Source organism: Pituophis catenifer, unplaced genomic scaffold (genome assembly GCF_029215685.1).
Source record: "Pituophis catenifer annectens isolate HBS135680 unplaced genomic scaffold, rPitCat1.0.hap2 SCAF_2, whole genome shotgun sequence".
NCBI classification, from domain to species: domain Eukaryota; kingdom Metazoa; phylum Chordata; class Lepidosauria; order Squamata; family Colubridae; genus Pituophis; species Pituophis catenifer.
In genome coordinates this window covers 157,126,051-157,138,393 of record NW_027256882.1, presented here as the reverse complement: position 1 = coordinate 157,138,393, position 12,343 = coordinate 157,126,051, and the positions used below count along the sequence as shown (strand labels likewise).

General features: G+C 45.5%; 1 protein-coding gene across 3 annotated transcripts in view; it reads right to left on the bottom strand.

Moving 5' to 3' along the window:
* The window catches only part of RNF41 (ring finger protein 41), a 36,523-nt gene extending 26,759 nt beyond the window's left edge, over nt 1-9,764 (bottom strand). Inside the window, exon 1 of one of the 3 annotated variants that reach the window (XM_070934882.1) lies at nt 9,643-9,764. The gene's annotated coding sequence lies outside the window, so the exon portion shown is untranslated. Of the gene's footprint in view, nt 1-1,110; nt 1,180-9,642 lie in introns of those variants that run through there. The other 2 variants (XM_070934881.1, XM_070934880.1) reach the window with 2 other exon arrangements.
* Between the last annotated feature and the right edge of the window lie 2,579 nt (nt 9,765-12,343).

The window sequence follows — 12,343 nt, the reverse complement described above, 5'->3', positions numbered from 1 at the left end:
CCCACCCTTCTGGTTCCCTGCTGAAGGTGGTGGATGGGGTTAGATCTCATCCCTGCGCTGTCTGTCTCATTGGATCTAGTTTCTTATCTAGATTTAAAAAAAAAAAAAAGATTTCTATATTTATCTTTTTACTGTTTGTTAAGTTGCCCAGAGTTGACATACCAATGAGTTGGCATATAAAGTTGATAATTTTTAAAAAATGACCAGTTAGACTGTAACAGGAGGCAGGGCAACATTTATCTCGGTACATCAGGACTTTCTGGTTATAGTTAAAAAGATAACCACGTACCATTAAAAAAAGAAATACGTCGGAGGACAAAACAGAGCTGGAGTTATAAGTTCTGGAAGGTTTGATTTTATTTACTTTTTTTTTTAAATTTTATTTTAAATGTGCCTTCTCTTTTCTACAGCAAAACAGAGCTTTCTGGTTTAGATTCAGCCTGTGCATGAAAGAGGGGGTGAGAAGAAAAGCAATCCCACTCTTTACATGGCTTGATGCTTCGCAGATCGTCTCACCAAATTGCACAGGTGGTTGTCCTACCAGATGAACATCCCTTACTTTTTCCTCCGGGAGCTCAAAAGCGGGAGAGAGAGAAGGTGCCTTTCCTAGACTAACCCCGTAACAACAACCCTACGAGGTAGGCTGGGCTAAAGAAGAAAAAAAGAAAAGAAAAAGAAAAAAAGAAAAAAGCGACTGTCGGGGAATTCTGAGGCTGGACGGGAATTGCCTCCACCTCTTCACTACTCTGGCTTTCCAGGGAGCCTTTCCCCTTTTCTCTCGCCGAGCAACCCTCTGCCGCCCATTCTCGGAACAAAATGCCTCCCCACCACCACTGTCCTTCCACCAAAACGGAGGGAGAGAGAGCTGCACGGTCTGTCACACGCCGCCCACCCGCCGCCCTTTCCCAACGCAAGCGTCTCTCGGCACCGACCCACCGACTTGCCCCCTGCCCGTCTGCCAGGCATGTCCGCCTCTGAGCCCCTCCGCACAGCCACCCCCTCCCCAGTCACCCCCCCCCAAAAAACAAGCGCTCAGCGCTCCCCACGGGAAGCGAGCCCAGCCCTGCAGCGCCTTTTCTCCCCATTCGCATCCAAGCCACAGTCACGGACCTCTTTGGTCTCCCTTCTAGGCACCGGCCGCCGCGCCTCCGTTCTCCCCTCCATCATCCCCCACCTCCCAGACTGCCACCGGAAACACGCCAACCTCAATACGGATGCAGGGAATCCACCCTCCTTGGGCAGCAGGAAACGCTGGAGCAGGGTTAAATCCGGGCCGCTCTAGCCACCGGGCCAAAGGGGTGGTTTTTATGGTTGCTTTTTGCTGGCAGACGGGCGGGGTTCGCTCCTCTCCTCCCGCTAAGCCAAACAAAGAGCTCAGAGGAGGATCTTCTGATCTAGCGCGAAGCGAGGGGGAGGCTTGCCAGCCTGCTTGCCTATTGTGTTTCTGACTCCTTTACGGGGAAGGGTTTGAGATGGGGTGTGATTTCCCCAGGCGCTCCAAACATGCCTTGCATTCACACAATTGATCATGGCACTTCACGAGCCCTCTTCCTGAGACATCATCACGTTACCTGATCTTCCAGTAATGCTGGTGGTTGTGTTTTTTTTTTTTAAAAAAGAGAAAACCGGGTTAAAGGCCAGTGCAAATCAACATTCCTGCACAAAGGCAGAAAAACAGAGGTGTATATTTGCAAAACTAAATCTAATGATTGTCTTTGCTAGAGTAGCCCTTGAGCTCTTGTTGGAAGATATGAGAAACTCAATATTAAAAGAGCAGGGAAATTCCCCTAAAAGAAATAAGCAGAAACCCAGGCAGAGTTTCGGCCCACACCTTTATCAATGGGCCATTAAGAAGCTGAAGCCACCCTATTTTCCACAACAAAGGAAGGACAAAATTACAAGGGCCTGCAACATCCAAACAGATATGGGACACAGGAAAGAAAAACAAACACCCAAAAAGGAGCAGAAATCAAGCCAAAGTAATTTAAACACATGAGAAAAAGGAGAAAACACAGAAATAGCAAGCTGAATAATTATAGGGAGAACCCAATCACAAACAAAAACAGGATTTCAACACCATAAAACAATCACACACACAAATCAAAGGATTCACAAGCCAAATCAAAAGAATTTCAAAAGACTTTAAAGGGTCACATAGAAAATCAAAAGACCTTTTAGGATATAAAAAAGGGTTACTCTTACAGTTCAAACAGGCTAGACTCGGAACCCTCTGCTTGTATTTGTTTCTTGCCTGCCTTCCTATAAACAATAAACTAATTCTGCTCTCAAGCAGCTGACCTCCAATCATTTCGAAGTAATCTCCCAGCCGGGAGTTTTGAATTTAAGAAGGGAAAGCTCTGCTTTCCAACAATCCTTAAAGGGAAAGCCTTCTTTTTCCTTCCAACAATTGGCGACCCAGATGGCCTCCCGGCCAACCGAGCCACCGGACAGGGCCCAGAGATCAAAACCCAGCCGGCAGGGATCTTCTTTGTCCGGGGAAAATATCTACGGACCCTGCCCAGGAGGCATCAGGTAGTAAAGGGAGTCCTTGAGCTTTGCACTCAACAGCTGCTTGAAAGCAGGTGAGTACCGCTTTAAATTTAAAACGCTGGAACTCTGTGGGGAGTGGAAGCGAGAGAGGAAAGGTGTGTGTGTGTGTATGTGGGTTTTACCTGCAGAAAACAGCTGGATCCCACCTCCTCCTGTTGACCTCTAGCTGCCCCCCCCACCCTGCTGCTAGTTCGAAAGAGCAGTGACCAGCAGGATTGGGAAAGCAAGGGGGGGTCACGGAGTGTGGGACTTTCTGAGGAACGCAAGGAAAAACTGAACAGGCTATGAAGAGAGAAGAGGTTAATAAAAGAAAGGAAAAAGGAAAAAACCCAAAATAAATAAAGGGAACTCCAGTGTATCCCAGAGCGAACCCCAGGATTTTTCAGACAGTGTGAAGTTAAGTTAGTTAGATAGATAGGTAATTGTGAAGTTGTGAAGTTGTAGGAGGGGCCCGTACTCGTCTGCGTTGGGGGCAGCAGGTCCTCCCAGATTCCCGTTTTTAGAGGGATCTGAAAATCAGTGGTGGAAAATTCCCTAACAAGAAGAGGTAGGCATACGCCATAAGGGAACCGGCGTCCTCTCCAGGCCTTTTTCCTGAAAACTGACGTTGTGTCGCCCAGCTGAACCAAAGTGTGAAACCCCACATCGGATGGGGAAACATGGGAAGTTGCAGCTCGAGGGTGGTAGATACCCCTTTAGAATGAAAAAGAGAAAAGTGAAGAAGATATGTAAAAAAAAGGGCCTTGCTAAGGGATGACACTGGAAGACAAATTTGGCCTGACAGTGGTACTTTTGACTTTAAAATTTTAAAAGCACTTAGACCCCGAATTAAGCCCAGCCAAATACCCTACTGGTTTGCTGGGCTAAACTAACCAAAGACCTAACTATATGGAAAGATCAAACTAAAGCAGAAATCCATTTTCTGGAAGGGAAAACTGAGGCAGGAATAACTGAGGGAAAAACATAACGGCTCCCCTGCTGAGCAAACCAGTATCAGGAAGAGCAAGAGAGAATACAATTACATTCTGACACATACGCCCTTTTCTGCTTCAGACCTTGTTATTTGTAAAAAAGACACTCCAACATTCAGGGCAGACCCTCAGGCAGTAATCCGAACCCTGAAATCTATAATAGAAAGCCACAACCCATCCTGGTAAGACATGAATCAGTTGCTACAGGTTTTCGTAACTCAGGATGAACTATTAAAACTATTTGAGAAAACAGCACAAATAGCCAACCAACCACCTATTCCAGGACAGGCTGCCCGGACAAGGGTTGCATGGCCAACCCAGCAGCCTGAATGGGATTACAATGATGCCAATCACTGGAGGGATTACAAAAGGGCAAAAAGCAATCTAATGGATGCCCTAGAAGAAATAGAAAAAGCCTCACAACTGGTCAGAATTTCAAAAGACAACCCAAAGGGAAAAAGAAAATCCTGACCCTTTTGGGTTCGTCTCTCAGAGGCAGCTGTGACATATGCCCTCCTAAACCCAAGCTGCCAAAAGGACCAGAGAATTTTAGCCTCAGACTTCGTGGACCAGGCTAGTAGTGACATCAGGGAACATTTCCACCGTATTGTATCTAATAGGCCTACATTGGAAATAGTGGAGTTGCGCAGGATTGCAAACTTTGTATATGACCAAAGGGATAAATTAAAAGAGGAAGAAAAAGATAGAAAGAGGAAGATAGAGAGACATGAAGAACTAAAAGTTTTTGCTGCCATGTACCATAATGCCAGACAAGTTCGACACAGGACTGCTGGGATGAGGCAGGGGTGCTGGAAATGTAGACAGGAAGGATGGCCCCAAGATGGGTGCCAACATTGTTATGTTATGTTATGTTATGTTATGTTATGTTATGTTATGTTATGTTATGTTATGTTATGTTATGTTATGTTATGTTATGTTATGTTATGTTTCATATTGACATGGGAAAGGAGGGCATTTTGGCCAATATTGTAAACAGACTTCATTTCGTGGCCAGCCCCAAGATTCACCTAGAGGCCCCATGCCAAGCAATAATTCACATCACCAAGGCGAGCAGAGATATAACCAACATCGCGAGCCGCCTACAGCCCCTTTTCCCCAAGATGATACATTCCCCCACAATAGAGATAGTGATAGATCTCGATGGGGGCAGGGAAGGGGAAGGGAGGCACAATTTTCCTGACTAGAACATGAAAATGAACTCACTGAATACACGGCTACCTTCACTGGGCTCGCAATTCCCTTAAGGAATGGCCCAGAAGGGGAAACCATTATTCCCTGATCATAGGGGGAAAGAAATATGACTGCCTGGTTGATACTGGAGCTACCTCATCATTAATTATAGAGGCCCCATATAAAGACTCATTGATTCCAGGAGCTCGAGACAATAATGGGAGTTGGAGGAAAAATCATTCCTGTAGAATCCACAAGTAGAATTGGGACCGTTCTCTTTCAAACACTCTTTTACAATCTGTCCCCAATCCCCACTCTCCTTCCTAGGAAGGGACTTATGCAGAATGGGAGCCACCATAAAATGTGGAAAGGGGGGCCTTACGTTAAACATTCCAGGAAAAGGCACCCATCTGCTGGCCACAAATAACACAGGGCTTCATGTGGATCTAAAGATCTTGCCATCCTCTCTGTGGGGCTGGGATGCAACGGAAGTGGGATTATTAAAAGGGGCAAACCCAGTCACCATTCAGGTAAAGAAAGGACCACCTCCATGTGTTCCCCAATACAAAATTCCAGCTGAGGCAATTCAACCTATAAGGAAACTGATAAAGGCTTATCTGGAACAGGGAGTCCTTAAGAAATGTACATCTCCCTGCAACATCCCAATCTTTCCAGTTAAGAAGAGAAAGGTAGATAATGAAGGAAACCGCATCTTCAGATTTGTACAGGATTTGAACAACCATGTGATGCCCCGTGCCCCTATAGTACCAAACCCTGCAACTATAATAACCGAAGTTCCAGCTTCGGCTATGTATTTTACAGTTATAGACTTGTGCTCAGCCTTCTTCAGCATCCTGGTAGACCAGGCATCCCAATATCTCTTTGCTTTTACTTGGGAAGATCAACAATACACCTGGACTCGCTTGCCACAAGGCTATATCGAGTCCCCTTCCCTATTCTCTCAAATCCTGAAGGCAGACCTCTATGAAATCGTCTGGGCATCCCCTCTCCCTCCCTCCCACAGCGCTCAAGCAGCTGAGCTTGTAGCTTTAACAAAAGCCTGCGAAACTGCAAAGGGTCAGTCTACTAACATATATACTGATTCTAAATATGCTTTTGGGGATGCCATGCGACAAGGTGCCTTGTGGAAACAACGAGGTTTTTTAACATCAGCTGGCCAACAGATCATACATGCAAACCTAGTGGTTCAATTATTGGAAGCCATACAATTACCAAAAGCCTTGGCAGTCATTCATTGTAGGGCCCGTCAAAAGGATGACTCCACACAGTGACGAAAGGAAACAGATATGTGGATGAAGCGGCAAATGGATAGCACCAGAACCTCTGCCTCATAACCTCATGGCTCCAGCCCTAATGATAAACCCTGAATTATAATACACAGAATTTCTAGATAAAGGAGAAGCTGAGCAATGGGAACAAAAATTAGGGGCAGTCTTTGAAGAAGGATTTTGGAGAGTCCCAGATGGCAGACCCATAGCTCCACGCCGCCTCCTTAGATTGATTTGCCAAAGGTTACACACCAAAGGGCATTGTGGGACACAAGCCATGGTAGATGTTGTAAGGAGAGTATGGTATGCACCTGGAGCCTATAGTGAAGCAACAAGGGTAGCTAGCATCTATAAAACTTGTCAGGCAAATAACACCACGTCCAGGAAAGCAATCCATGAGGGAGGGAGACCCTGGGCACAAATGCCCTTTGAAAGAGTACAAATGGATTATATACAGCTTCCAAGGGTAAATGGTTATCAAGGAGAGAGAGCTAATAGGGAGGTAAAGACCCTTTTGGGCAAGCTATGTCAAGAAACCCACCTCTCTTGGCCACAAGTGCTTCCAATCACCCTCTTTTATATTAGAACCAGACCAAGACGAGATATAGGAATCTCCCCTTTTGAAATCCTCTTTGGTCGCCCCCCCCCAGACAAATTACAAGGCCTGGATCCCCACTCCCTAAGTTTAGATAAGGGGGATATGGTTCTCTGTTCTTATCTTTCAGCCCTTCACAAGAGATTACAGACCCTGTGGACACAGTGCTCTAACGCAGACCTTGCCCTTGGAAGAAGCCCTGCATCCCTTTGAACCAGGACATTGGGTGTGGATAAAATTCTTCACCAGAACATTACCACTACAACCCAGGTGGACAGGACCCTACCAAGTCTTGTTAACCACACAAACAGCTATCAAAATGGCAGAGAGAGATTCCTGGATCCAATGGACACATGCCAAACCAGCAGTTATAGACCACAGCTCTGCACCAGTACAAACAGTCTCACCCATCAAGCTCATACCAGATCTTGAAACAGATCAATGGTCACTAGCAGCATTCTTTGATACCACAGAACCTGAAAACACCCTATGTACAACCACTGGATTACAGGACATTGAACTATAGATTTATTTTTTTTTAGGACGTTGGACTGTAAGATTCCCCCCCCTCCCCACTTCTACCTCATCCAATTTCTGTTCTTTTCTTTTTTTTCCCCTTCACTTAGAGTAGAGAACAGGACTCTGGACTTCATTGTTATTATTGCCTTTTATTGCTATTGTTTTTCCTCTTCTTTGTTAATATTGCTTTTAAAAAAAAGGAAAAAAAAGAGGGGGGATAGAGGGAGTAGGGAGGGTTCGACCATGGGAAACAGAAAATTCAGCGTAAACATATTGTGCAGCTTATACTGTATACTATTTGTAACATGTGTGACAGCACTCCTGGAACCAAGCCTTTTTTCCAGAAAAAGGAAACATGTGGGAATATCTAGCAAGGGAAGTACTCAACACCACTAACTTTTGTCTACATATTGACCACATGCTTAATGGGAGTAGTATCTAGACCACATAACAGCTTTAACTACACTAGGCTTAAGGACTTTCATCTCCCTGACACCTACCCTACCATCTTTGACCTCTGAACAATGCTTTAACCTCACAGGATGCCAACCTAAAAAAAAAAAAAAACAACCCACTGATTGAAATAACACAGATCTCAAATGCAATCCACAGAAACCATCCCATTCTCCTATAGCCCTCAGGATGGTTCTTCCTATGTGGCCTAAAAGCTTTCTCATATCTTCCTGCAAATGCCACAGGGGGGCCCTGCACCCTAGGAAGGTTGACAATGCTTATGACGTCCTTGCAGAAGTGACACAGAAGAGCTTTCCATACTTTAGAATCAGACTGTGATTCAAAAGTCTCCTTGCTCACAACAGCTGAATACGTTGCATTGGCAGTATCACTAGTGGGAGTGCCAGGGCTAGCAGTAAGGAATTCCAGAAATCTGAATAGCCTGGCATGTACCCTAGCCAAAAGTTTAAATTCGACTTTCCATGCCCTGGATGCCCTCAACAGAGAACTGAGACAAGTCAGAGCGGCTACCCTGGAAAACAGAGCGGCCATAGAAACATAATTATGGCTGCGAGGAGTTTAGCGGTATGTCCTGCATAAAAAAAATAATAATGAAACTTCTGGACTTGTGGAGAAGGACATCCATCAATTGAAGGAGCTGGCCCAAAATATTGGCTATGATCAGTCATTCTTAGATTTTTCTTGGATTTTCTCATGGTTGCCAGACTTCCATTGGCTAAAAATCCTCATTTCTACCATTGTCACTGTCTGTGCTTTGGGAGCCCTTATGTGTTGCTTCTGTCAATGCATTCCGCCTTGTCTCAGTTGCTTAAGAGCTTGTAGTCCTCCCCCACCAAAATCAAGCACTGCAGGAAAGCAGGCAGCTTTCATGATGATCCAAATTGATCAGGAATACCAGGTATATCTGGATACCACTCTAGATGATGGGGATAATGAGGAAAACCTCATAGAAAAAAAAAAGAGAGAGAGAGATTGTTGGAAGATATGAGAAACTCAATATTAAAAGAGCAGGGAAATTCCCCTAAAAGAAATAAGCAGAAACTCAGGCAGAGTTTCAGCCCCCACCTTTATCAATGGGCCATTAAGAAGCTGAAGCCACCCTATTTAGGAAGGACAAAATTACAGGGGCCTGCAACATCCAAACAGATATGGGACACAGGAAAGAAAAACAAACACCCAAAAAGGAGCAGAAATCAAGCCAAAGTAATTTAAACACATGAGAAAAAGGAGAAAACACAGAAATAGCAAGCTGAATAATTATAAGGAGAACCCAATCACAAACAAAAACAGGATTTCAACACCATAAAACAATCACACACACAAATCAAAGGATTCACACACCAAATCAAAAGAATTTCAAAAGACTTTAAAGGGTCACATAGAAAATCAAAAGACGTTTTAGGATATAAAAAAGGGTTACTCTTACAGTTCAAACAGGCTAGACTCGGAACGCTGTGCTTGTATTTGTTTCTTGCCTGCCTTCCTATAAACAATAAACTAATTCTACTATCAAGCAGCTGACCTCCAATCATTTCGAAGTAATCTCCCAGCCGGGAGTTTTGAATTTAAGAAGGGAAAGCTCTTATTTTTTCCTCCGGGAGCTCGAAAGCGGGAGAGAGAGAGGCTGCCTTTCCTAGACTAACCCCGTAACAACAACCCTACGAGGTAGGCTGGGCTAAAGAAGGAGAAAAAAAGAAAAAAGCGACTGTCGGGGAATTCTGAGGCTGGAAGGGAATTCCCTCCACCTCTTTGCTACTCTGGCTTTCCAGAGAGCCTTTCCCCTTTTCTCTCGCCGAGCAACCCTCTGCCGCCCGTTCTCGGAACAAAACGCCTCCCCGCCATCGCCGTCCTTCCACCAAAACGGAGGGGGAGAGAGCTGTATGGTCCATCGCACGTTGCCCACCCGCCGCCCTTTTCCAGCGCAAGCGTCTCTCGGCACCAACCCACCGACTTGTCCCCTGCCCGTCTGCCAGGCATGTCCACCTCTGAGCCCCTCCACACAGCCATCCCCTCCCCAGTAACCCCCTACCCCAAAAACAAGCGCTTAGCGCACCCCACCAGAGGCGAGCCCAGCTCTGCAGCGCCTTTTCTCCCCATTCGCATCCAAGCCACAATCATGGACCTCTTTGGGCTCCCTTCTAGGCACTGACCGCCGCGCCTCCGTTCTCCCCTCCATCATCCCCCACCTCCCAGACTGCCACCGGAAACACGCCAACCTCAATACGGATGCAGGGAATCCACCCTCCTCGGGCAGCAGGAAACGCTGGAGCAGAGTTAAATCCAGGCCGCTCTAGCCACCGAGCCAAAGGGGTGGTTTTTATGGTTGCTTTTTGCTGGCAGACGGGCAGGGTTCACTCCTCTCTTCGCGCTAAGCCAAACAAAGAGCTCAGAGGAGGATCTTCTGATCTAGCACGAAGCGGGGGGAGGCTTGCCAGCCTGCTTGCCTATTGTGTTTCTGCCTCCTTTACAGGGAAGGGTTTGGGATGGGGTGTGATTTCCCCAGGCGCTCCAAACATGCCTTGCATTCACACAATCGATCATCGCACTTCACGAGCCCTCTTCCCGAGACATCATCACGTTACCTGATCTTCCAGTAATGCTGGTGGTTGTGTTTGTTTTTTTTAAAAAAGAGAAAACCGGGTTAAAGGCCAGTGCAAATCAACATTCCTGCACAAAGGCAGAAAAACAGAAGTGTATATTTGCAAAACTAAATCTAACGATTATCTTTGCTAGAGTAGCTCTTGAGCTCTAAAACGGGGGGGGGGGGGGGTTTCAACATTCTTTGTTCTGACAAGGAAGACGGGCATTTCCAGTTCTTCTGTGATTCTTACTTCAGGTTTCCCTAAAGTTCCACTGAAATAAAAAAAATGCAGCCTTTGTCCAGCCTTCTTTATCCCTTTAAATGATATATACAGTCTGTTAAAATGTACAGTTAATTTTTTTTTTTGCTATCTCTTATGACTGGATTTACGTATTGCATTGTAAGGAAATAGATATACTGAAATACTAGAATTAGTAGAAACTTGTTAATTGTTTCCTGCAACATATATGTATGATATATCATGTCTTTGTATACCTGTGTAGGAAGTTAGCACCCACCCCTTTCCTAGAGAAATGAAATATTTTGGGAAATATTAAAAAGGCAGAATATTATGTTTTCCTGGATGAGAAATGGAGAAGCATGTTTTAAGGACGAAACATCTCCTATCTTTCTGCCCCCACCCTTTGTTAAGGGGCCAGAGGCAGAAACTCAATCTTCGTCACTGGACCATCATCTGCAACACAATAGGACCCATCTAGCAACAGAAACTCACCACCTGGGAAGATTACATCAGCCAGCAAGGCTAGCTAAGACCCCCACCCCCTGGGAGTCTGACAACCAATCAGGATACTCTTTCTGGGCCCCAGGAAGTTCAAAGCCAGAGAGGGCATAAAACCTAGGGACTCACTGCGTCTCGCCCTTTTTCTGTTCAGGAACTCAAACCATGTGATCCTGTCCACCATTAAACCATCTTTCCAAGCAGTCTCCATGTTTCCAGTGTCTTTTTCCCCATTTGGAGCTGAACCCAGAAGGATATTTCTTCCTACATCTGCATGCTGTAAATATTTGTTTCCTGGAACACATACATATATTATGCTTTTAAAGTTGTAACACAAATATGCCACATTGACTAGCTTCCTGGAACAAACATATACTGTTATTGGGGTCTATAAAGTATCTGGCATTTGTCAAAACATATGTTCCACCTTTTGATCAGAGCCTTATCTCTGTATCTGTATCTTGAGCTCCCTTCACTCCAGGGGGCTAAATAGCCAAGTGTGAACACAAAGAAGATGATCAGGAAGAGATAACGCTAATGGTGCTAATCAAGGGGCTCTACCCTGTTCCAGGGGATACACAAATCAAAGATGCCAGAATTGGGGGTTTTAACTGATGGTTTATGACTTTCCTAAACAATATAAAAGGAGTTCACATTCTCTTTCTTGTTTGTAGTTGTTACCTGCATGTATCTTGTATGTGTTTGGAACAGCTAACCATTTAAGCTTGATCAAGATTAAATGCTATTTTACTCAAGCCTCTGTTTAAGTTTCTTGTTTGGCATTTATGAGCTTAAACATATTATTATTGGACCTTACAGCACCAAGGCACATAGCTTGTTTAACTTGATGATGACTGAATAAATCATAGCCAGGTTCACACAGGACAAAAAAGCAGAAAGCCTCGGTTTTCATAGGACTAAAACAAAACAAAACAAAACTATTTGGATGCAGACCAGGTGCAGGGAACGGAGATACCCATGTTTTCTGGAAAATAAGACTGGGTCTTATATTAATTCTTGCTCCAAAAGACGCATTACGGCTTATTTTCAGGTGATGTCTTCTTATTTCATGTACAACAGACATGTCAAACACAAGGCCCGCGGGCCGGATGGGCCCATATCTGGCCCGCGGGGTCACCCTGGAGATGGCAAGGGACCGGCCCCTGCCACCCCAAGGCCACCCGAACTCGGCTGGGCATACACCCCCAGTGTGCGCACAGGTGGCAAGTACGCAGTGGAGATGGTGTCCGGCAGCAGCCACACCCCGCTGGCCCCTTGGCCAGCATACCCTGGGGCTGCATAGCCCGCACAGTGCAGGTGAATTCGAACGCTGCAAATGCCAGCCCAGCCCTCCAAGCAGTAGATGGAGGCAGAGGCATGGGGGGGGGCTGCCCACCCATTCCCTCCCACTGTCTGCATGAGTGCTGCTGGCAC